Genomic DNA, 24,410 nt, shown 5'->3' with positions numbered 1-24,410 from the left:
TAGAACTGAATTTCCCTCAGGGGAAAAAAATTCTAAATCCTCTATCTATCGTACTCTTTCTTCTCCTTTCTGTTTCTCCTCTCACCATACTCCCCCCCCCCCCCTACCACTACTTATCTTTATCTCCCTTCTTCCTATTCTCAAGCACCCTCCCCTCATTTCACTTTCTCCCTGAACCTTTAGTTTCAGGACAATCACATCTAGCGAGTACTTTCAATCCTCCCAGGATTTGACAGGCATATCCAACCTCTGGTTCTTCGGAGGGTCTCAATATCTCTAACCGTTGTTAAAAGTTTTATTATTTTTTATACATTGTTTGATATTGTTGTTTACATTGCTATTGATAATTGGTTATACCACTTAACCATTCCAGTTGATTACTGTAATTGAAAACTTTTATATTAATACCTGACTCTTCAGATCTACCCACAGGTGCTGTAAGGCCAAGTAATACCTCCCTCTCTTAACTTCCCAAAACCCCTTAACTGTTAAACCCCTCTCTAAAAGACTGAACAAATATCCCTCTTCATACACCATTTCTGTCTCCTCATTAAAGGAGGCCAAACATCAACCTCTGTCTTCCATCAAATCAAATTATACCACATCATACAGACCTACTTACATCTCCTACACACTCACTCAACTATCCTTATCAACCAGAATACCGAGTCGATTTATCATTACCTCAGCATCCAAGGCAAATATGACTACTATCACAATCCACACTCAAAACGCTAGAGGTTTGAATTCCCCCGAAAAAAGATCCCTCGCTCTTACTGATTTCAAAGATATAAGGCACAAGTAGTTTTTATACAAGAAACTCATTTCAGAAAAGACTCTGCTCCCAAACTACGTAATAAGGATTTCCCTCTAGGATATTATAGTCATTTTTCAGAAGCAAAATCTAAAGGAGTGGCAATTCTCATAAGTCAACACGTACAATTCTCCTTTCAAGAACAACTAGTTGACGATTCCGGAAGATTTATATTCGTCAAAGGCAAAATAGGTAACACACAAATCACACTGGCCAACATCTACTTGCCCAATAAAAAACAAAACCACATTCTCCAAAATCTTACATAAACTCTCAATTTTTCGGGAAGGAATCCTCATTATGGGAGGAGACATGAATATAGTGTTAGATGAATCACTAGACACCACCTCAAGCTCTAGAGAATATCAATCCCAACCACGTTCCCTCATTAAAAAATCCCTATACGAGGCACAACTATACGACAGTTGGAGATCCATACACCCCACAGGCAAAGACTACTCCTTCTATTCCGCTCCTGCAGGCACATACTCACGAATTGACACTATCTTTGTACAACATAGATATCTCCCACTAATTAAAGAAGCCAAATATGGACCAATTACATGGTCAGACAATGCTCCCATGACACTTACTCTCACCCTACCTACCAATTCAACTCCATTCTTCCAATGGAAACTTAATGATACACTCCTTAATGACAAAGCAACTCTAAACAAGTTACGAGAAGCGGCATCAAATTATTTCTCAGAAAACAACACCAATGACACCACTCCTATCATGACTTGGGAAGCCCACAAGGCAGTTCTTCGGGGAGAACTTATTAAATCAGCAGCTGCCCTCAAGAAACACAAGGAAAAACAGATAGAAAATCTCACAAGAGACATCACTAACCTAGAAAGCAAACATAAATCCAATCTTTCCCTAGATGAATACAAAAAGCTCTTAGGCAAAAGATCGGAACTAGCATCTATCTTACAGCTTCAAGCGAAAAGGAAACTATCCTTAACAAAAAGCACCTATTACTCCCAAAGTGGCAAAGCAGGCAAACTTTTATCCAAATCTATCCAACTAGAAAGACAATCGACATTCATTTCTGAAATTAAGAAAAAGGACGGAACCAAAACCTGTCACATGCCGGATATACTTTCTGCTTTTCACGAATTCTATACTCAACTTTATAATCTCAATAATATCAAGCCATCTTCTGAAGAAATAATAGAATTTCTTAAACCTAGGATTACACGCACAATTCCCTTAACCCCTTAAGGACCAAACTTCTGGAATAAAAGGGAATCATGACATGTCACACATGTCATGTGTCCTTAAGGGGTTAAACGAAATTGCATTTCTAGATAGCCCAATAACTGAAGAAGAATTCAGAATGACAGTCAAATCCCTACCATTGGGCAAAAGCCCGGGCCCCGATGGATATACCGGGAAATACTACAAAGAATTATCGTCCATATTAGCACAACCATTTGTTAAAGCTTACAACATGTCTCAACTATCATCTTCTATCCCAAACTCGGCACTTGAGGCAACTATCGCTATTATCCCCAAACCTGGGAAAGATAAAACTCTTTGTGGAAACTACAGACCTATTTCACTTATCAATATAGACCTGAAGATACTGACCAAAATCATGGCCACAAGACTCAAACCAATTATGCCAACAATAATACACCCAGATCAAGCGGGCTTTATACTTGGTAGAGAGGCCAAAAATAATACCACGAAAATCATAAATATTATCCACTGGGCCCAAACTCATAACATAAACAGCGCACTTTTAGCCATTGATGCAGAAAAGGCTTTTGACAGAGTCAACTGGTCGCTACTAAAACACACACTAAATGTTCTCAACTTTGGCCCTAGATGGTCAGAATGGATAGACGCTATATACTCAAAACCCACTGCGAAACTGAGAATCAACGGCCAGCTTTCAAATTCAGTAACGATCTCAAATGGCACGAGACAAGGATGCCCCCTATCACCTCTCTTATTTATTTTTGTTCTTGAACCCTTCCTCCAGGGCATCCGTGACAATAACCTAATAAAGGGAATACAGATCAAAAATCACACCTATAAAGTCACAGCCTTCGCAGACGATCTTCTCTTTACAATGGCCGATCCACAAAAAAACATTCCCATCATCATCAACGAGATGCAACTCTATGGGAAGATTTCATTTTTTCAAGCCAATCTCAACAAATGCGATCTGATGCCAATCTCTCTACCAGATACATTGAGTAAAGAGATCAAATCCAAATTTGCCTTTCAATGGTCTCCTATCTCCATTAAATATCTAGGCGTACACATACCCAAAAAATTAGATTCCACCTACTCCTTAAATTTCCCGCCTCTAATTGATTCTATCACTAAAGACTTATCTAGATGGCACAAGCCATGCTTTGGACTGCTAGCCAGAGTTAACATTTTCAAAATGAATATCCTCCCCCGTATCCTATATCTGCTACAAACAATTCCACTACACATACCATATAAATTCTTTTCCACTCTTAAATCATTACTCCTGAAATTTATTTGGGCTCATAATTCCCCCCGTCTGGCTTACCAAACTCTAATAAAGAAACGCGAACAAGGAGGCCTAAACCTTCCAGACCTTGAAAATTACTACAAAGCCACCCACCTACAAAGGATATACGAATGGACGAAAAACTCCAACACTCTACAATGGGTGGAACTCGAAAATAGCTGCACAGATATTCCGCTCTATATCCTCCCCTGGATCCTTATCGATAATCAAAGAATGGGAAAACTAAATAAACACCCAACAATCTCCCCTACCCTACATACTTGGCTCAAACTAAGAACACAAACAGAGATAGCACCGTATCCTCCACCAATATACCCGTTATCTTGCAACCCCTACTTACTGGAAGGCAACGCAGAGGTACAACTAGGCCTACATTTCAAAGGCCCATTTCTACAACTCCGCGACGTAATTTATAAGAACGAACTAAAAACCCTACGAGAACTTACGGGTTCAGATAAACACTCCGGAATCCAACTATTTTCCTATGACCAAATGAAACACTTCATTAATACTAAATCTCTCTTACCGATGGGAAATAGGCCTCTAACAGATTTCGAACTTCTGTGTTCTAAACACCCACCAAGAATTAAAACTTTAGCAATTATCCACTCTATACTCAGAGAAATTCTTCCACAACAACCTCTCAACTTCACCCTGAAATGGTCAAATGAATTTCAAACTACTCTAACAAGTATCCAATGGAAAAAGGCCTTTACCTCAATTCATAAGGCATCAATATCCACTCATGCACAAGAATGTAACTACAAGAGAATAACCCGCTGGCACAACACTCCGGCTAAACTCCATAAATTCTACATTAATTCACCAGATTTATGTTGGAGATGTCAAAACCCAAATGCTCACCATGCCCACATTTGGTGGCAATGCCCAATTATTCAGAAATTCTGGAAGAGAATTCACAAAATTGTCCAACTAATTTACCTAAACACCTTTACCTGCTCACAGGAATATTACATCTTTCTTCTCAGACCACAAGCACTCTCAAAGATAGAATACACCCTATTCTGTTACTTAGCTATGGCAGCCACCCAACTCATCCCTAAATACTGGAAACAACCTCAACCTCCCACGATACGGGAATGGATTCAGAAGGTTGAAGAGATCAAACTAATGGAAGAGATTACATCGGCCAAATTAGGAAAACTAAACAAATTCAGAGAGATCTGGAACCCCTGGAATGAATACAATAACTGCACACCATAGGCTATTAAACATATAAACAAATAGACTATTCTGTAGTCTTAACAACCCACATCAATAACCCCCTTAAGTAAAAACTTGGTCATACAGCCCTTTACCTACCTTTACCTACCTTCATTTACTTTAATTTACGTTGTTCTATCTTCACTCACTTCTGCTTACTTAAGCCTACTTTAATTTATCTTAATTTACCTTTACTAAACATTACATACTTTTATAAATTTATTTCTAATTACCTTATCCTGCTCTACATCAATTCATATTGCATTATATTGATATATAATGGGTATGTAACTATGGAACCTCTACTTAACTACAAGTAATACAAAGATAAACGAAGAAACATCGAACTAAATCTCCAGAGACTTTACAACCCTTATTTGCACTAATCTAAAAGAAAAATACAGTAATTGTTACGAGATTCACCCTTAATGTAACCTTTTGTCAACTTGTTTAATCCTGACTATGTATAAGTTATATTTTACTTTGTTGTAAACTCGCTTTAACAATGTATGTTTATTTTCAAACTATAAAACAATAAAAAATTATTAAATAAAAAAAAGAAAAAAAAAAAAAGAAAATAGAAACACTTGTATTTCTGTAACTTTTCAAATATTTTCATAGTCCAGTGAACTTGATGGCATACCTTTCACATGTTAAAGGAGCACTACAGGAACAATAACACTTCATCAAAATTAAGTTTTTATGGGGCCAGGAGGTCTCTAGCGCTGGCTCCACTATTAGGGGTTAAACTTTTCAAGAACAGTTTAAACCCAAAGTCTGTGTTCCATACTATATAACGATAGGCTTGGGCAGCCCTGAACTTACCTTGGTAAAAACTATAACAATGATGGCTTTCATACTGCACTATTGTCATTCCCTTCCCTACACTATCTTCATTCCCCTCTCTCTTACTCCATATTCTCTTCTACTCCAGGTCAAATCATGGTTGCTTGAGAACTATGTTTATTTTTTTTTTAACTATATTCATTCTTGATTGACCATTTTATGTATATCCTTGTGTGTAGGTAGTGGGTACAGTATAGTGCAATACCAGTGTCCCCCATTCCATCCACCCTCATAACAATGAAGATCTGAGACATACATATGGTATAAAATAGGCCGCACCTTTATTTACAATTGAACAAATATCGTTAACCATAACTTAACATATTAATATAATATTTAACATAACTTGTCCTTGCTAATTCGTCCCACTGTTAATCCCGAATCCACCTGAGGCCTGTCCTCCCCCGGCATCCTAACCACCAACTGGCCTCCAAGTTGGCCTTACCATACCAGAATGCCAACCACTAGCCGGCTCAGTGGGCACGTCCATCTATCCAAACCATGTCACGGGAGGGATTAGCCCCGACCTTCCTTCTTCCCATGTGCTCCTGATCCAGTTCCGATTGGCAAGGACCTTACCCACCAGTACCCTGCTGCTTTATTCCTAAATCAGCGAGAGCGAACCCCCACCATGTGCCATGGCCTGCTCCAGAACGTCTTGCAGCGTGAGGTTGAACAGATCCACATCAGTAAGGCCAATATCAGTAAGATGCATCCAGTCGCTGGAAAAATAAACTATTGCATTCTGAACAAAAATCCGCACTACAAATTGAGAAATCCACTTGTTCAGTTTGATCCTGCAGTGCTCTGTAGCATTCTGGTCGCAGACGCACTTCAAGTAGTTGCGCACTACCACCTCCAACCACACCAGACAGACTTTAGGGAACAATACTAGGAAGCGAGCAAAATCCAATTTGATCATGTCCCCCAAACCTCACAATGGACAAGTGCCCAAATCATTACCCCCCCAGGTGTATGAACACTACATCCGGAACACCGAAAATCTCTGACAGTTGAACCAGCTCTGGAAGCAGCTGCACCCAGTGCATGCCCCGAGTCCCAAACCACCGGACATCCGCCACCGCCGGAGAAAGGCCTAGACAATTTCCGCCAGGGCGAAGAGTTGCCTGATGATGGGCCCAGTATATATAGGAGTGTCCGATTAGCCAGGTCCGCCAGAGGAACTCTGCGGAGAAAACATACAGGAAACGCAATCAGCCCCGATGAGCGTACATAGGACATGAACCGCTTAGATTCCCACCTACCAATCCTACGGATAGCCTGCTCCGAGAAGCCCAATGCCCAGAGGTGAGATGCCTCTGTCACTGCCCCAATGCGGAAGATATGACCTCCAAATTCCTTACCCGGAAAGCCCAGTGCTTCCAAAGACAAACGAAAGATCGAATATATTGGAACCTGGATAAGAAACCCCCATCTGCGTGAATGAGAAACGGGCCTTGAGTCCACGGGCAGACGGCACCATAGCACTGGAAACAAGAAATGGGGCACGCCATGGACCCAACAAATCCCTTGAAGAGCAACACAACCCCCCCGGCATAACATATGGGTCGTAACAAAAAACTTACCATCCCCTCCATGCAGGAAACATCCTGAAACAAAATACCACCTGGCACCTGCTTGTTAGGACAAACCAATTCCCCCACCCGCAAGGCACCAAAAAATGCAAAGATAAACACAACATGAAACAATAACACTTGAAATGCAGAAAAACACACTTGTGTCAAAACCGAAAAAATACCCAACAGCAGCACCCCGATACCGACCTATGAGAATCAGCTACCCAAGGCCCCTTCTGCATAGCCAATATGACCATAAAGTCCTTTGTGACATCTAACACCCTGGTCAACTTGAACCAGAAGCTCAAGCCAGACAACTTTGCAGAAACCGCTGATGGTGAGCACCCCGATGCTTCCCTAAACCATAAGAGGTTCAGGAAGCCCTGGATCTGATCGCCTTCCGAGTGAAAACCACAGAGCGCTTATTCAAAGGTCAACCATTTCCCCATGCCTTACCATAGTGAGCCCAGGTGGCATCCGAGACAGAGGGTCCACACCCTTACTCGTTCAGACCAAGTACAACAACTCTATCAGGCAAGGGCAACCTTCTGTGTCTGCAGCCGCCCTGAACTTGTGCCACTGTGAATGAGAAAGGGCATCTGCAGTTGCGTTATTAACACCCAGCAGGTGTGCTGCCCTACAAGTGATATTCAAGGCCAAGAAGCGCAGTACTAAACACCTCAAAAGTCGCACCACAGGGGGAGATGATGCTGACAGGCTGTTATTGGCCAACACCACCCCAGGTTGTCACAACTAAACAAGAACCGGCCGATCCTGAAGAAAAGACCCCCCATAGATACACTGCCGCTACGATTGGGGAAAAGCTCCAGGAATTCCAAATTCCTTGTCAGCCCGGCCAAGTGCCAAGAACCTGGCCAGGTGTCTGCACACCAATGCGTGCCCAAAATATACCAAAAGCCCATCTGTGAACAGATGGAGCTCCGAATTTGGCACCTCTGGCATTTGCCAGTAGGATCTGCCATTGTAACCCTCGAGAAATGCGCTCCACACTGCCAAGTCATCCTTCAGTGGCCTGGTCAGTTGCAGAAATTGATATGGCTTCAGAACACCTGATGCCAAGCGCATTCCCCCACAACTGAGTTTTTCGATCCCAAGAAAGCTCAAGCAAGTGGTATGACCCACCATTTTGTCCAGAGCAAGGGTAACCCTTAAGGAACTAGACACCTCCACCCCTGACTAAAGCAGCTGTGAGCACACCAGAGACTTTGCAGGACCAATGCATAGGAAATCCGTGAAGGATTTCCATCATAGTCCGACTCCACCCTCACCACCCACTCCAAAAATGAGCTAAAATACTCAAAATAAAATAGAGCACCACCGGGTGGTCCTGCACTGAATGAAGGTTTCCGACAAGATGTGACCGCTGCTCTATCTTGGTGAGGAATCCAAAAACCCTTGTCAAAACCAGCAAGTAGCAGTGCCGCCGCTTTCTTATTTTTATAATGGCTTAGCCAGGGGTGCATTGCGGCGATGACCACAGGCGTCCTCGCTCTTAGTACCCATGACATACCCTTTCTCCACAGACTTGTCCCGCATAAAGCAATGTGACACGGGATGGGACCAAGTGCAAACGGAGCATGTGTGTTTGAACTTACACCCTATGCCACATTTACACAAATGAGATCTTGGTAGCAAAAAATTGCCGAACATTTGTTTGGCACCTTCTCCCTGATCACACTGACCAAGATCAAAAAAGCTCTGATCCAATTACCGAAGGTTTTAGGGATTTTCCGGTACCAGAAACGCTTCCTCTCCTTCTCCGATTCCTTAGAGTCCTTATCCACCACGGATAACTCTTCCAGAAGAGAAGGGAAAAAAAATTCCACTATTTATTTTCAAGTGAAGGTCCAGAGGCCCTGACCAACACACACAACTCAGGTGGTGGAAGTGTCATGGGTAAGTATGACAGAGGTAGGCCCTAGGGAAACAGGGGGGATGCAGGAGAGAGAGGGGGGGAGCTGTCAGGCCCACTCTGCCCTGGGGACAATGTGGCACCCGTTGTAAGCCCCACCCCCAACCCTGGTGACACAATAGGCCCCCCACTGCTGCAATGCTGCCCACTCTCCCTCTTCATGGCCCGGCTGGGGCTTTGTCCTCTGGGAGCGCAGGACGAGTGCTGGGCAGAAGGAGGAGAATCCAGTACCGCTAGCACAACTGGCCGCATTGTGGCTTCATGCCTTGTGACCGCAAGGCAACTGGCCCGTGAGACTTGGGAGGGAGCTGGGGCAGCCGGAGCATATTGCAGTGTAGCCCTGGTCCTCGTGTGAAGGACTAAAATGGGCCAGGGGCAGCGCTTAGTTGCGCAGGACGCCCTGACCACTGAAGAGAGTGGCAGAAACCACGGCAGCACCCTGCAGACGTTCCAGCTGAGCCTGCAGGTGCCGGCCACCGTCTATCAGGGCCTCGGCCTTGAGGGCAGTAAGAATGGCCTCAATATCCATCAGGTTGACCTAACAGCACTAATAACAACATAGGGAAAAAGCTGTTACCAATCCTGGAATTTTAAAATGGCTGAGGTAAGGGGAAAAATTGCCCTCCTATATATACCACAGTCCTTCCCCCTCTACCACACCCTTACCTAACACTACTCCCCAGTTACACCTACGTTTTTCCACAACCACACGTGGTGCTGAGCCGTTTAAAAGTGGCTGCAAAATTGGTGCAATTGGGAGACTATTTTCCTTTGCTGTGTTTTTAAGCAATAAAAGTTTTTTCATTTACCTGCTTTTTTTCCTGTCTAACATCTATACCATATGACGGAATTTATGCATTGAAATACTTGCTTCCAGCATTGCAGTCTTCAATACAACTTTACAAGGCGCTGATAGTCTGAGCCACTTTTAAACGGCTCAGCACCACGTGAGTGGGCAATTATATACCTATATTTATTTGTTTTATTGTGTAACAGGCTATACTATGTCCTTTATTTTATTGTTTTTTTAGGACATGCCTACAAGTCAGTAATATATGGTAATATTGCCTCTTATTCATTTTATCTGGATTTTATCTAGTATTTAGTTTGCTCTCACCACTATATTCACGTTATTTGTACTGTATTTATCTGGTGTGATTTGGAGTGATTCACATTTTTGGTGATTTGAGCATTCATTCTCGATTTCTTTTTCCTTTTCTCTGTTTTTTATATAGACAGTCACACTCACACTGACAATTACACATTTACCTGAGGAGTTCATTGAGGAGGCAGTGCAGCTCCTGGAGACTATTTGGTAGGGAAGCAGGGACTCCTTCCTGCTTCCCCTGCAGCAGTTATCCGGCGCTTTTAGCCCCGCCCCCGCCACACAGGAAGCTCCGCCCCTGCCACACGGGAAGCTCTGCCCCCGCCGCATGGTAAGCTCCGCCCCACCACAATTTTTTTTTTTTTTTAAATTACGGCCGGCCATGCGTGAGCTGTGTCGGCCGCAGGGCACCCCCTTGTCCAGGGCGCCCTGTGCGGCCGCACAGCTCGCACACCCCTAAGGCCGACCCTGCCCTTATCCAGCCTGACTTGCAGGTGGATACTTTTACTACCATAGTGTGCTATTTTGTATGTGCTCATTCTATATTCTATATTACTTCGCAATCTTTTCTTGTTACCTTTTTTACCTTGGTTTTAAAAATTCTCGCTAAAACCTCTTGTCTTTTCCCCTGCTACCTCTTGTCTCAAATCCCCATGGTATCCTTTAGATTGGAAGCTCACGGGCCATCTAGCCAAGCACTTTGTATAAAAGAGCTCCAATGGCTAGATAGTAGCTAACGGGCAGGGCTCTCTCTACCTCTTATATTTGTCTGTGTATATTGTTCGTTTCTCCACTAATTGTACAGCGCTGCGAAATCTGTTGGCGCTTTATAAATAGCAGTAATAAATAAATAAATAAAGAACAGTGGGAAAATGCATTATGTATATTATTAGTTTGTCTAAATCAAAATGTTATCCTACTTCTAAATGACTGGATCAATTACATTCACAGCTATGAAGAGAATATTAAGTCACCCAAATAATCTCAGCTTCTTCTCCCCAACTCCTCTCTGTTGGTTTCCCCCAAGGTTCAGTCCCTGGTCCCCTACTGTTCTCCATCTACACTGCCTCCCTTGGAAAACTCATTAGCTCCTTTGGCTTCCAATATCGTTTCTATGCAGATTGCACGCAAATCTACCTGTCCTCTCCTGATCTCTCCCAGTTCCTCTTGACTAGTGTCTCTGACTGCCTCTCTGCTATTTCTAATTGGATAGCTGCCCACTTCCTTAAACTAAACTTGACCAAAACTGAAATTCTGGTCTTTCCTCCCTCAAGTGTTGTTACTCCTGTATTTGTCTCCCTCCAAGTCAACGGTGCTACCATCAGCTCCACCACGCAGGCTCGCTGCCTAGGTGTTCTCTTTGACTCCAACCTCTCCTTCAAGCCTCATGTTCAGTCTATCGCCAAATCCTGTCATTTCCATCTCAAAAGCATTGCGCGCATCCGCCCCTACTTAACGCCAGATGTGACTACGGTGCTGGTCCATTTCACTGTCCTTTCTCGCCTTGACTACTGTAATTCGCTTCTCAGTGGTCTAACGTGCTCCCAACTTGTGCCATTACAGTCCATAATGAATGTGGGGGCGAGGCTCATCTTCCTGTCCGCCCGCCCCTCCCTTCTGTCAGTCCCTACACATTGGCTTCCTATAAGATATAGAGCTCAATTTAAAATTCTGGTTCTTTCTTTCAAATCTCTACATAATGCTGCTACCACCTATCTATCCTCCCTTATACACAAGTACGTCCCTTATAGGCCCTTACGATCTGCTGAAGACTTACGTCTATCTTCTGACTTGCTCCCACCTCTGATGCGCGCCTTCAAGATTTCCTGTGGAACTCGCTTCCCTCCTACGTTAGATGCTCAACCAGTCTCCACTCCTTGAAAAAATCATTAAAAACCCACTTCTTCATAAAAGCGTATCAATTAAACTGTTAATAGCGCCCGACTGATTCCTCTTCTGCAACTGTCACTAGTCTAATACTATCCTTACCTTTTTGTGTCAATTTACCCCACTCCCACTTACCCCACTCCCTCTAGCATGTAAGCTCATTGAGCAGGGCCCTCAACCCATACCCCAACCCCAACCCCTCTATTCGTCCACCCATTGTAAAGCGCTGCGGAATTTGATGGCGCTATATAAATAACATAATAATAATAATGTCTCTAAAACAAAAATGGTCACCTGGACGTATGCGATGTCCAGGGAATATTGATCCATAGACGCTGGTTGGACCCCCCAGTTTTTGTTTCCAATAAAAATAAAAATAAACTATTTTATTGGCATAATTATATCTGCATTTTGCGTTTTCCCTTTAAAATGCAGCTGGCCTTAAACAGGGTATGCCATTTCATTGGAGTTAAACGGATAGAGCAGAACAGTGCCCTTCCATCTTTAAACTTAACCAGCCTCAACTGCTGATGTTAATGGTGTGTGGATTGCGATGTTTCAAGACTTGTTACACTAAGAATTTTTGAGTATAATTTATTGTGAGAAAAATAAATCCAAATGTATAAGCCAGAAATAAACTGGCTGGCTTTTATAGAAGATTTTGGCTCCAAAAAGTACAAGTCCATTATATACACTACAAGTAATATAGCTTTTGGCAATTATAGCTACCAAAGAGTCCAGAGGATAGATTTCAAAGAGCCAAATATATCAAAACACATAACGCAAATGCCAGGATAATATTTCACTTATATATAACTTAAGGACTTGCTTTTTATGCTACTCTGTATGTTTTTGCAAAAATGTGACTTAAATTCTTTCAACCCTATAATGCATTCAGTTTGTCTCCATAGATTTGTTTCTTGCTCATAAAATACTAAATTGACAAAGGAGTGTTGCAATGTATCTGTTTTGATAAAGAAAATCAAGGTATCTCTGTATGCCTACATGGATAATGAATACTCACCATTCTTTTCATTTGCTATTTAAGTCAATAACAAAATACACAAATTATAATTTTTCAGAAGCGAGAGTAAAGGAGGGACAGATCATTATTGCAACTGCCACACAGTGATTATGCCATGTCTAAGACTATTCAAAACACAATATATTTTATTTTTTCACTTAAAAAAAAAAGTGTTGCATGACTGGAGAAAATGAACAATATAAATCACTAAATTATTTTTTTTGCATTGATTCAAGCATCTTTGATCAAGGTTAGAATAAATCATATAAATAATAAAAGGCTAAAGTTTGATGGGTGTTGTCACCTAATTTCTCATTAATCATTGTCCCTAGCAGGTGCACCCACCTGGTTAAATGGGAAGGGTCGGAAATAAATAAAGGAATCTGAGTAGCAAGTTCATGGTATAAGAAATAATGAGACATGGTATAATGAGAAAAGTGACTGGGACATAGCAATACCAGGGTACTCTTTATATAGAAAAGACAGGGATGGCAAAAAAGGGGGGAGGGGTGACCCTGTATGTGAAGGCTAGAATTAAATCTAGCCTAATAAAAGTTAGTGAGGCGAACATAGAGTCCGTTTGGGTTACGTTAGAATTTGGTAATCACAGAGTAACTTCTGTAGGTGTGATTTATAGGCCCACAGGACAAATGGAAAAATTTGACAATCTACTAGTTGAGGAAATAGCTAAAATGACAATGAAGGGGGAAGTTATCATCATGGGTGACGTTAATCTACCTGATGTGTACTGGAAAACCAAAACAGCTGCTTGTGCCAGGAGCACACATATTCTAAACTCCATACTGGGATTGTCTCTAAAACAAGTCATTGAGGAGCCAACTCGTAAAGAGGCCATACTATATTTAGTGTTAACAAATGGAGATTTGGTATAAGATATTACTGTAGCTGTAAGTTTAGGATCTAGTGATCATTAGTCAGTGTGGTTTAATATAAGAACAGTGACTGAGTCACACCACACAAAAACAAAAGTTTTAAACTTTAGAGAAACAGACTTTTCTAAAATTAGAATATGTGTAATGAAGTCATTATCATACTGGAGCAGATTAAATGTCCAACAGAAATGGGAGTTTTAAAAGTTAAACTGCTGAAGACAACATAAATTGCATTAGGCTTGTCAGTAAAAGCAAAGAATTTAAGAAACTGTGGTACTTCGCAGATGTGGCCAAAATACTAAAAAACAAACAGCATTTAGTAATTATAAAAAAAAGCTTCATAATCACACACAGAAGAGGAAATAGCACAGTCAGTAACAAAAAAACAAAGGGGTCAGAACAATTTTTAGATACATAAATGAGAAAAAGAAAGTAAAACAATGATTAGTTAGATTAAAAACAAAAGAAGGAAGGCCTGTAGAAGAGGATAAAGGTCTAGCTGACTGCCTCAATTAAAATGTTTTTTCAGTATTTACAGATGAAAATGAAGGGCATGGACCTCAGTTAGGAAAATGGACAAATTAGTTATTTGTTACATGTGAGTTTACAAAGGAAGAGGTTATACTTCAACTGCCAAAAGTAAAGATAAATAAATCAATGGGGCCTGATGGAATACACCCAAAGTTATTAAAATAGCTTAGTGGTGTACTAGCAAAACCATTAGCAGATTTATTTAACCAATCATTGTTAACAGGAGTAGTCCCAGAAGATTGGAAGTTAGCGAATGTTGTGCCCATTCACAAGAAAGGTAGTAGAGAGGAGTCGGGCAACTATAGGCCAGTAAGCCTTACTTTAGAAGTGGGGAAAGTAATGGAAACCATGTTAAAGGATAGGATTGTTGAACATCTAAAATCACATGGATTTCAAGATCAGAGACAACATGGGTTTACTTCAGCGAGATCATGCCAAACTAATCTTATTGATTTTTTTGATTGGGTAACTAAAATAATAGATCAGGGTGGTGCAGTAGACGTTGCTTACTTAGATTTCAGTAACGCTTTTGACACTGTTGCACATAGAAGGCTTATCAATAAACTGCAATCTTTAAGTTTGGATTCCAATATTGTTGAATGGGTGTAGCGTATGACATTGGGCTGTCCTCAAAATTATGTGTGTTCATATGCTTTTGGTTAATTTTTGCCGTATGCCGTAATTACCCCAGTCTCCATAACCCAAGCCGTTCGTGCATTTTATTCCCTTTTTCTGTGACCGACCGCAGGGCCAAAACGTATGGAACCAATTTAGTCTGTTACATCCAATTTGGTCGGTCTTTGTACTACCTCCAGGAATTTCCCGAATATGTCACTCACCCAGATCAGGGCTACCAGGGGATGTAACATTTAAAGGGGTACCCCTATGTTTAGGGGTACATCCAGAAAACCAGGGGAACTGTGTCCTGCATAATGGGATTATGAGTCATACTAAGGGGAGGGGATGTGTGGGTGGCAACTCATGTATGATTGGTGTACTGTATAATTAATGTGAATCCCTCCCTTGCATGGGAGAAAGCTTTAAAAGAAGGTTGAGTGATTAAAAGTTCAGTTCTGCTCCTGATGCTGTGTGTCGTCCAGTCATTGGGATCCGTATTGGGATATTCGTGGATTACCTTGCTTGCTGTGACTATTGTTCTATGGAATTTTATTACTTGTTCCTGAGCCTCACTGGGATCTCTAGTGGAGTTAACCTGTGAAAGACCAGCTCTCTGCTACAATGGATAAGGCAGTGGCTGCGTGACAGGCAACAGAGGGTGGTAGTCAATTGAGTACATTCAAAGCACGGTCTTGTCATGAGTGGGGTGACCCACCAGTGTACTTGGACCCATTCTCTTTAATATTTTTATTAGTGATATTGCAGAAGGTCTTGGTGGTAAGGTATGTATTTTTGCACATGATACTAAGATATGTAACAGGGTTGATGTTCCAGGATAAGCCAAATGGCAAATTATTTAGGTAAACTAGAAAAATGGTCAGAGCTATGGCAGCTGACATTTAATGTGGATAAGTGCAGAGAGAGTTCAGAGAAGGGCCACTAAACTGGTTCATGGATTGCAGGATAAAACTTACAAGGGAAGGTTAAAGGATCTTAACATGTATAGATTGGAGGAAAGATGAGACAGGGGTGATATGATAGAAACATTTAAATGAATAAAGGGAATAGTAAACACAGTAAAGGATGAGACCATGTTTAAAATAATAAAAACTACCTCAATAAGAGGACATAGTCTTAAATTAGAAGGTTTAAAAGGTTTAAAAATAACTTTAGGAAGTATTACTTTACTAAGAGGGTAGTGAATGCATGGAAGAGCCTTCCAGCTGAAGTGGTAGAGGTTAACACAGTGAAGGAGTTTAAGCATGCGTGGGATAGGCATAAGGCTATCCTAGCTATAAGATAAGGCCAGGGACTAATGGGTCGAACTAATGGCAGACTAGATGGATCGAATGGTTCTTATCTGCAGTCACATTCTATGTTTCTATGTTTCATGTTAATGGATAATTAACAAGCCAAGAAACACCAGGATCCCTCCTTCTTTGTAGGTTGTCATGTGCTCGTTTGAGCATATATGCATAATTAATCTCATACACTTGGGTAATAAAGGTGGGATGTATTTGAAATTATTATTATTATGTTATCATTTATATAGTGCCAACAAATTCTGCAGCGCTTTACAGTGGGAGGACGAACAAACCCGTAGACAAGTTGGACACACAGTAACATAGTTGAGGGCCCTGCTCAATGAGCTTACATGCTAGAAGGATTGGGGTAAAGTGACACAAAAGGTACACAAAAGGTAAGGATAATATTAGACTAATAACAGACTAAGAGAGCAATCAGTTGGGAGCTATTAACTAGTGATGTACCGAACTATTCACTGGCGAATAGTTCCCGGCGAACATAGCGTGTTCGCGTCCGCCGCGGCGGGCGAACACATGCGCGGTTCGATCCACCCCCTATTCATCATCATTGAGTAAACTTTGACCCTGTGCCTCACGGTCAGCAGACACATTCCAGCAAATTAGCAGCAGGCCCTCCCTTCCAGACCCTCCCACCTCCTGTACAGCATCCATTTTAGATTCATTCTGAAGCTGCATTCTTAGATAGAGGAGGGAAAGTGTATCTGCTGCTCATTTGATAGGGAAATTGATAGCTAGGCTAGGGTATTCAGTGTCCACTACAGTCCTGAAGGACTCATCTGATCTCTGCTGTAAGGACAGCACCCCAAAATGCCCTTTTTAGGGCTAGAACATCAGTCTGCTATTTTTTTCTTTTTCTTTTCTGTGTAATGTAATTGCAGTTGACTGCCTGCCTTTCAGCTTCTGTGTCAGGCTCACAGTGGATACTGTGCCCACTTGCCCAGTGCCACCACTCATATCTGGTGTCACAATAGCTTAAGCTTGCATTTAAAAAAAAAAACATTTTTCACTGTAATAGATTGAATAGCAGTTAGTTGTCTGCAAGCGTCTGGGTGTCAGGCCTTCAGCGTGTACTCTGCCAACCTCTGCCAGTGTACTTTGCCACTCATATCTGGTGTCACAATAGCGTGCCTTTAAAAAGAAAAAAAGTATTTCACTGTAAGCTAATAGCAGTTAATTGTCTGAAAGCATCTGGGTGTCAGGCCTTCAGCGTGTACTCTGCCAACCTCTGCCAGTGTACTTTGCCACTCATAACTGGTGTCACAATAGTGTGCCTTTAAAAAGAAAAACGTTTTTCACTGTAAGCTAATAGCAGTCAGTGTCCTTAAAGCGGGTGTCAGGCCTTCAGCGTGTACTCTGCAACCTCTGCAAGTGCACTTTGCCACTCATATCTGGTGTCACTATAGCGTGCCTTTAACCAGGCTAGCGGTATTCCCGAGCGTGACTCAGGGTTAATTTTCGCTGCCAGAAGCGGTAACCCTGAGTCACGTTCGGGGTAGATAACAGAGCTGGCAGCGGAGTCTCCTTACCTTCTCCTTGCGATCCAGCGATGTCCCTGCGCTGTGATTGCCGGTGAGAGCCCCGGCGGATGCCTCCATCTGACTTCCTGGTTCCGTCTCTGTGAGCCGCAGAGGCTCATGGGGGCAGAACTGGGCGGGTAATTCAAATGTTTCAAGCATAAAAGTGACACACACACATAAAGTTAGGTGAAATCCTGTCAGATTACATTGTATTACCTCAGATTTGACACAGTATCACCTCAGATTTGAAATTTGATCATCCTACACTGCCCTGCCTGCCCTTTTTTCTGTAATTTCTGCCCATAAAATAAATTTTTTACCATGGCATCAAAGCGTCACTTTAGCATCTCCAAAGCGGGTTTGGATCAGATGAGTGACAGCGGCAGCGACACAGAGCCCCTCGCAGAATTGAGCGACTGCGATAGCGATTCGTGGCAAGATTCGTCATCCGACTCTTACAGTGACCAGAGAAGTGGCGACAGCGACGATTCTGCACCCGAGCTCAGTGATATGCGCACTTGGTGCCTTATTGATTGCGGTATGGATGAGGTACCGCCGCCAAGATTTCCGTTTACTGGATCACCTGGGGTGAAGGTAGACGTTGAGCACAATGATCCTTTGGCATACCTAAAATTATTTCTCACAGATGACGTCATTGAAAAGATTGTCACGGAGACAAATCGCTACAACGAGCAGCAATCAGCTACTCTGCATAGCAAGTTTTCCAGGAACAGAAAATGGGAACCGGTGACTAAAGAGGACATCTGGAAGTTTCTGGGGCTAATACTTCTTCAGGGGGTGGTGGGGAAACCCCTGCAGAAATGGTACTGGACTACCAATAAATGGCTGGCAACCCCATTTTTTGGCAACATCATGTCCGAGTACCGATTTTCCCTCATAATGAAGAATTTGCACTTCACCAACAACGAGGAATTTGACGAAGCCACACATCCAGTGGCAAAACTCAAGAAGATCTGGGAAGTATACCAAATGATCCTAAACAATTTCCAGCAGGCCTATGTGCCAGATAGAGACATCAGCATTGATGAAAGTCTGATGGCTTACAAGGGACGCCTCAGCTGGATTCAATACATCGCATCCAAGAGAGCACGGTTTGGAATAAAATCCTATATGCTCTGCGAGTCTGCCACTGGCTATATATGGAATTCCGTCATATACACCGGTAAAGGAACACAATTCAACCCCAGGTACAGCGGCTATGGGATGGCAACGTCATCAGTCCTTACACTGCTTGAGCCATTGCTGAATCAGGGGTATTGCGTGACAACGGACAACTTTTACACATCGCCTGAGCTGTACGAGTTTCTGATAAAACACAAGACTGATGGATATGGAACCGTTAGGGCCAACCGACGTGACCTGCTATCTATGTTTGCCAAGAAAAAACTGAAAACAGGAGAAATGGTTGCCTGGCAGAAAGGAAAGATGATGGCAATGCGTTGGCGTGACAAAAAAGACGTATGCCTAATGAGTACAGTGCATAACACCTCCACTGCCATGGTCCACACAAGAGGTGGGAAAGATGTCATGAAGCCACAACTTGTGATTGACTACAAGGAGTCAATAGAGCTGATCAGGCGATGACATTTTATCCGGCTATGCGGAAACAACAAAAAAAATATTACAAAAAAATCTTCAGGCATCTACTGGAACAATGCCTCTGGAATGCCTATATACTGCACAGAGGAAAGAGTGACAAGCCTCTTGTTCATTCTGACTTTATCTGGAAGGTCGCGGAGCAGATTTTTGTGAACTACCAAACGGCATCAGTGGCCGTGAACAGATCTGGACGTCGTGCTGTTGACGTTGTCAACCCAGAACGCCTGACTGGTCATCGCTTTATGGATTACATCCCGCCAACCGCAAAAAAGGCAGCACCTACAAGGATGTGCGTAGTTTGCTGCTCAAAGCGAGATAGCAATGGAAAAAAAATCCGAAAGGAAACCAGATTCCATTGCCCTGATTGTGATGTCGGTCTATGTGCAGTCCCATGTTTCAAAATTTACCACACCCAGGATGTTTACTGAATTTTCTTTGTTTGACAAATGTCATTATTTATTACATTATTGAATAAAATTATATTATTTATTAGATTATAATTCATGATTTTTTGTTTCAAACTTTATCACATCTGAGAGTACTTTTGGTCAGGTTTAAGAAAGTAATTACTGGCCTACAATACATAACACCACATTTCCATGCAAAAAAATGGTACCGCTTTTGGTACAAAATTCCTGACATAATCATACCGCCAGGGAGGTTAAAATGAAAAAAAAGTTTTTCACTGTAAGCTAATAGCAGTCAGTGTCCTTAAAGCGGGTGTCAGGCCTTCAGCGTGTACTCTGCCAACCTCTGCAAGTGCACTTTGCCACTCATATCTGGTGTCACTATAGCGTGCCTTTAAAAAGCAAAAAAGTTTTTCACTGTAAGCTAATAGCAGTCAGTGTCCTTAAAGCGGGTGTCAGGCCTTCAGCGTGTACTCTGCCAACCTCTGCAAGTGCACTTTTCCACTCATATCTGGTGTCACTATAGCGTGCCTTTAAAAAGTAAAAAAGTTTTTCACTGTAAGCTAATAGTAGTCAGTGTCCTTAAAGCGGGTGTCAGGCGTTCAGCATGTACTCTGCCAACCTCTGCAAGTGCACTTTGCCATTCATATCTGGTGTCTCTATAGCGTGCCTTTAAAAAGAAAAAAAGTTTTTCAGTGTAAGCTAATAGCAGTCGGTGTCCTTCAAGCGGGTGTCAGGCCTTCAGCGTGTACTCTGCCAACCTCTGCAAGTGCACATTGCCACTCATATCTGGTGTCACTATAGCGTGCATTTAAAACCCAAAAACTTTTTTCACTGTTATAGATTGAATAGCAGTTAGTTGTCTTCAAGCGGGTGTCAGGCCTACAGCGTGTACTCTGCCAACCTCTGCCAGTGCACATTGCCACTCATATCTAATCTCACAGTAGCTTGCACGCACAGTACCACTAATCAAAAAAAAAATGACAGGCAGAGGCAGGCCACCACGCAGGGGCCATCGTGGTCGTGGTGCTGTGATTCCCTTTTGCCCTAGAATAATGCCCAGTTTTCAGAGGCCACGTACCCTGAACTTGAAAAGTTCTGAGGACATAGTTGACTGGCTAACACAGGACACCCAATCTTCTACAGCTTCCGCTCGGAACCTTAATGCACCATCCTCCTCCAGCTTAGCTTTGGGCACCTCTCAAGATACCACTCACCCGCCTGCCGCCACCACCAACACTAGCACCACAGCCGCTTCACTTGGTATGTCAGAGGAGTTATTTACACATCCGAAATGAGTGATGTGCAACCATTATAGCCAGAGGATGTAGATAACAGGGATATGTCTCAGGCAGGCAGCATTACACACATGGACGTACGGTGTGATGATGATGATGATGTACCCGCTGCTGCTTCCTTTGCTGAGTTGTCAGATACAAGTGAAGCGGTTGATGATGACGATGCGTCCATGGATGTCACGTGGGTGCCCGCTCGGCAAGAAGAAGAACAGGGCGAAAGTTCAGATGGGGAGACAGAGATTAGGAGGAGGAGACGAGTTGAAAGAAGGGGGAGGTCGTCACAAGGAGCTAGTGGCACAGTCAGACAGCATGCATCGGCACCCGGGGTAAGCCCGACAGCACGCCAATCAACGCATGCTGTGTCCACCACCAGAATGCTGTCATTGCAGAGCTCAGCAGTGTGGAATTTTTTTTGTGTGTCTGACTCTGACAACAGCGATGCCATTTGCAACCTGTGCCAAAAGAAACTGAGTCGTGGGAAGTCCAACACCCACCTAGGTACAACTGCTTTGCGTAGGCACATGATCGCACATCACAAACGCCTATGGGATCAACACATGAGTACAAGCAGCACACAAACTCAAAGCCACCATCCTCCTCCTGGTCCAGCATCTTCAGCCACATCAACCACTGCTGTCCTCCTTGCCCCCTCTCAACCATCCGCCACTCTGTCTCTCGCCTTGAGCAGTTCCCGCTCATCTGCCCACAGTCAGGTGTCTGTCAAGGACATGTTTGAGCGTAAGAAGTCAATGTCATAAATTCACCCCCTTGCCCAACGTCTGACAGCTGGCTTGTCTGAACTATTAGCCCGCCAGCTTTTACCATACAAGCTGGTGGAGTCTGAGGCGTTCAAAAAATTTGTAGCTATTGGGACACCGCAGTGAAAGGTACCTGGCCAAAATTTCATTGCACAAAAGACAATCCCCAACCTGTACTTGATTGTGCAAAAGGAAGTTATGGCATGTCTGGCACACAGTGTTGGGGCAAGGGTCCATCTGACCACTGATACCTGGTCTGCAAAGCATGGTCAGGGCAGGTATATCATCTACACTGCGCATTGGGTAAACCTGCTGATGGCTGCCAAGCATGGAATGCGTGGCTCTGCAGAGGAGTTGGTGACACCGCCACGACTTGCAGGCAGGCCTGCTGCTACCTCCTCTACTCCTCCTACTCCATCCTCTTCCATAACCTCCTCGGCGGAGTCCTCTTCTGCTGCTGCGTCTTGCTCCACATCAACGGCACCACCCCAGCTCCCCAGGTACTATTCCACATCCCGGATACGGCAGTGTCACGCCGTCTTGGGTTTGACACCGGACAAGCACTCCTGTCCACCCTGAACGCACACGTGGAAAAGTGGCTGACTCCACAGCAACTGGATATCGGCAAAGTGGTTTGTGACAACGGAACAAATTTGTTGGCGACATTGAAGTTGGGCAAGTTGACCCATGTGCCGTGCATGGCACATGTGTGTAATCTGATCGTACAACGCTTTGTGCATAAGTGCACAGGCTTACAGGACGTCCTGAAGCAGGCCAGGAAGGTGTGTGGCCATTTCATGTGTTCCTACACGACCATGGCGTACTTTGCAGATATCCAGCGGCAAAACAACATGCCAGTGAGGTGCTTGATTTGCGACAGCCCGACACATTGGAATTCAACACTCCTAATGTTCGACCGCCTGCTCCAACAAGAAAAAGCCGTTAATGAATATTTATATGACTGGGGTGCTAGGACAGCCTCTGGGGAGCTGGGATTTTTTTTGCCACGTTACTGGACGCTCATGCGCAATGCCTGTAGGCTCATGCGTCCTTTTGAGGAGGTGACAAACATAGTCAGTCGCACCGAAGGCACCATCAGCGACATCATACCATTTGTTTTCTTCCTGGAGCGTGCCCTGCGAAGAGTGCTGGATCAGGCCGTAGATGAGCGTGAAGAGAAAGAGGAAGAGTTGTGGTCACCATCACCACCAGAAACAGCCTTATCAGCATCGCTTGCAGGACCTGTGGCAACGCTGGAAGAGGATTGTGAGGAAGAGGAGTCAGAGGAGGAATGTGGCTTTGAGGAGGAGGAGGAAGACAAACCACAACAGGCATCCCAGGGTGCTCGTTGTCACCTATCTGGTACCCGTGGTGTTGTATGTGGCTGGGTGGAAGAACATACCTTCATTGAGATCACTGAGGAGGAGGAACGGGAAATGAGTAGCTCGGCATCCAACCTTGTGCAAATGGGGTCTTTCATGCTGTCGTGCCTGTTGAGGGACCCTCGTATAAAAAGGCTGAAGGAGAACAACCTGTACTGGGTGTCCACGCTACTAGACCCCCAGTATAAGCAGAAAGTGGCGGAAATGTTACCAAATTACAACAAGTCGGAAAGGATGCAGCATTTGCAAAATAAATTAAAAAGTATGCTTTACACAGCGTATAAGGGTGATGTCACAGCACAACGGGAATCTAACAGGGGAAGAGGTGAAAGTCATCCTCCTCCTCCCACGACCACGCCGGCAAGGACAGGACATTTTAAAGACGTGTTGTTGATGGAAGACATGCAGAGCTTTTTAAGTCCTACGCATCGCCACAGCCCTTCGGGATCCACCCTCAGAGAACGACTCGACCGACAGGTAGCAGACTACCTCGCCTTAACTGCAGATATCGACACTCTGAGGAGCGATGAACCCCTTGACTACTGGGTGTGCAGGCTTAACCTGTGGCCTGAGCTATCCCAATTTGCGATAGAACTTCTGGCCTGCCCCGCTTCAAGTGTCCTGTCAGAAAGGACCTTCAGTGCAGCAGGTGGTATTGTCGCTTAGGTCAAAAAAGTCTAGATTACCTCACCTTTATTAAGATGAATGAGGGATGGATCCCGAAGGGACTGACAGTGGGCGATACATTTGACTAAAAAAGGCCTGATGATATGAGCTGCCTTGGGCTAAAAATGGTCCACACGCTGCTGTATTTTAGCTCTGAATGCCGGTTGACTTGCGTGACTTATCCGCCACCAACTAGGGTTCAAGCCGCAATGTTTTAGGGCACTTTCTGCCTGGGAGACAAACATAAATTTTTCTGCCCGCTGCTATAGCAGCGGCTGCAACAATACCTAATTTTTCAGGCATGTGTACATGCCTAATTTTTCGGGCCTCTGGTGCTGCACTGTGGCTTCAAAAACCAAACCAAAAAAAAAGGCACATAACAGGGATTAAACTGATAGGAATAGTGCTACTTAACACACCACTCCTATCTGGTGGCACATTAGAGTGCACGCGCAGTGCCCCAAATT

The sequence above is a fragment of the Pelobates fuscus genome, chromosome 1, assembly GCF_036172605.1.
Source record: "Pelobates fuscus isolate aPelFus1 chromosome 1, aPelFus1.pri, whole genome shotgun sequence".
NCBI classification, from domain to species: Eukaryota; Metazoa; Chordata; class Amphibia; order Anura; family Pelobatidae; genus Pelobates; species Pelobates fuscus.
This window is presented reverse-complemented; position numbering follows the sequence as displayed.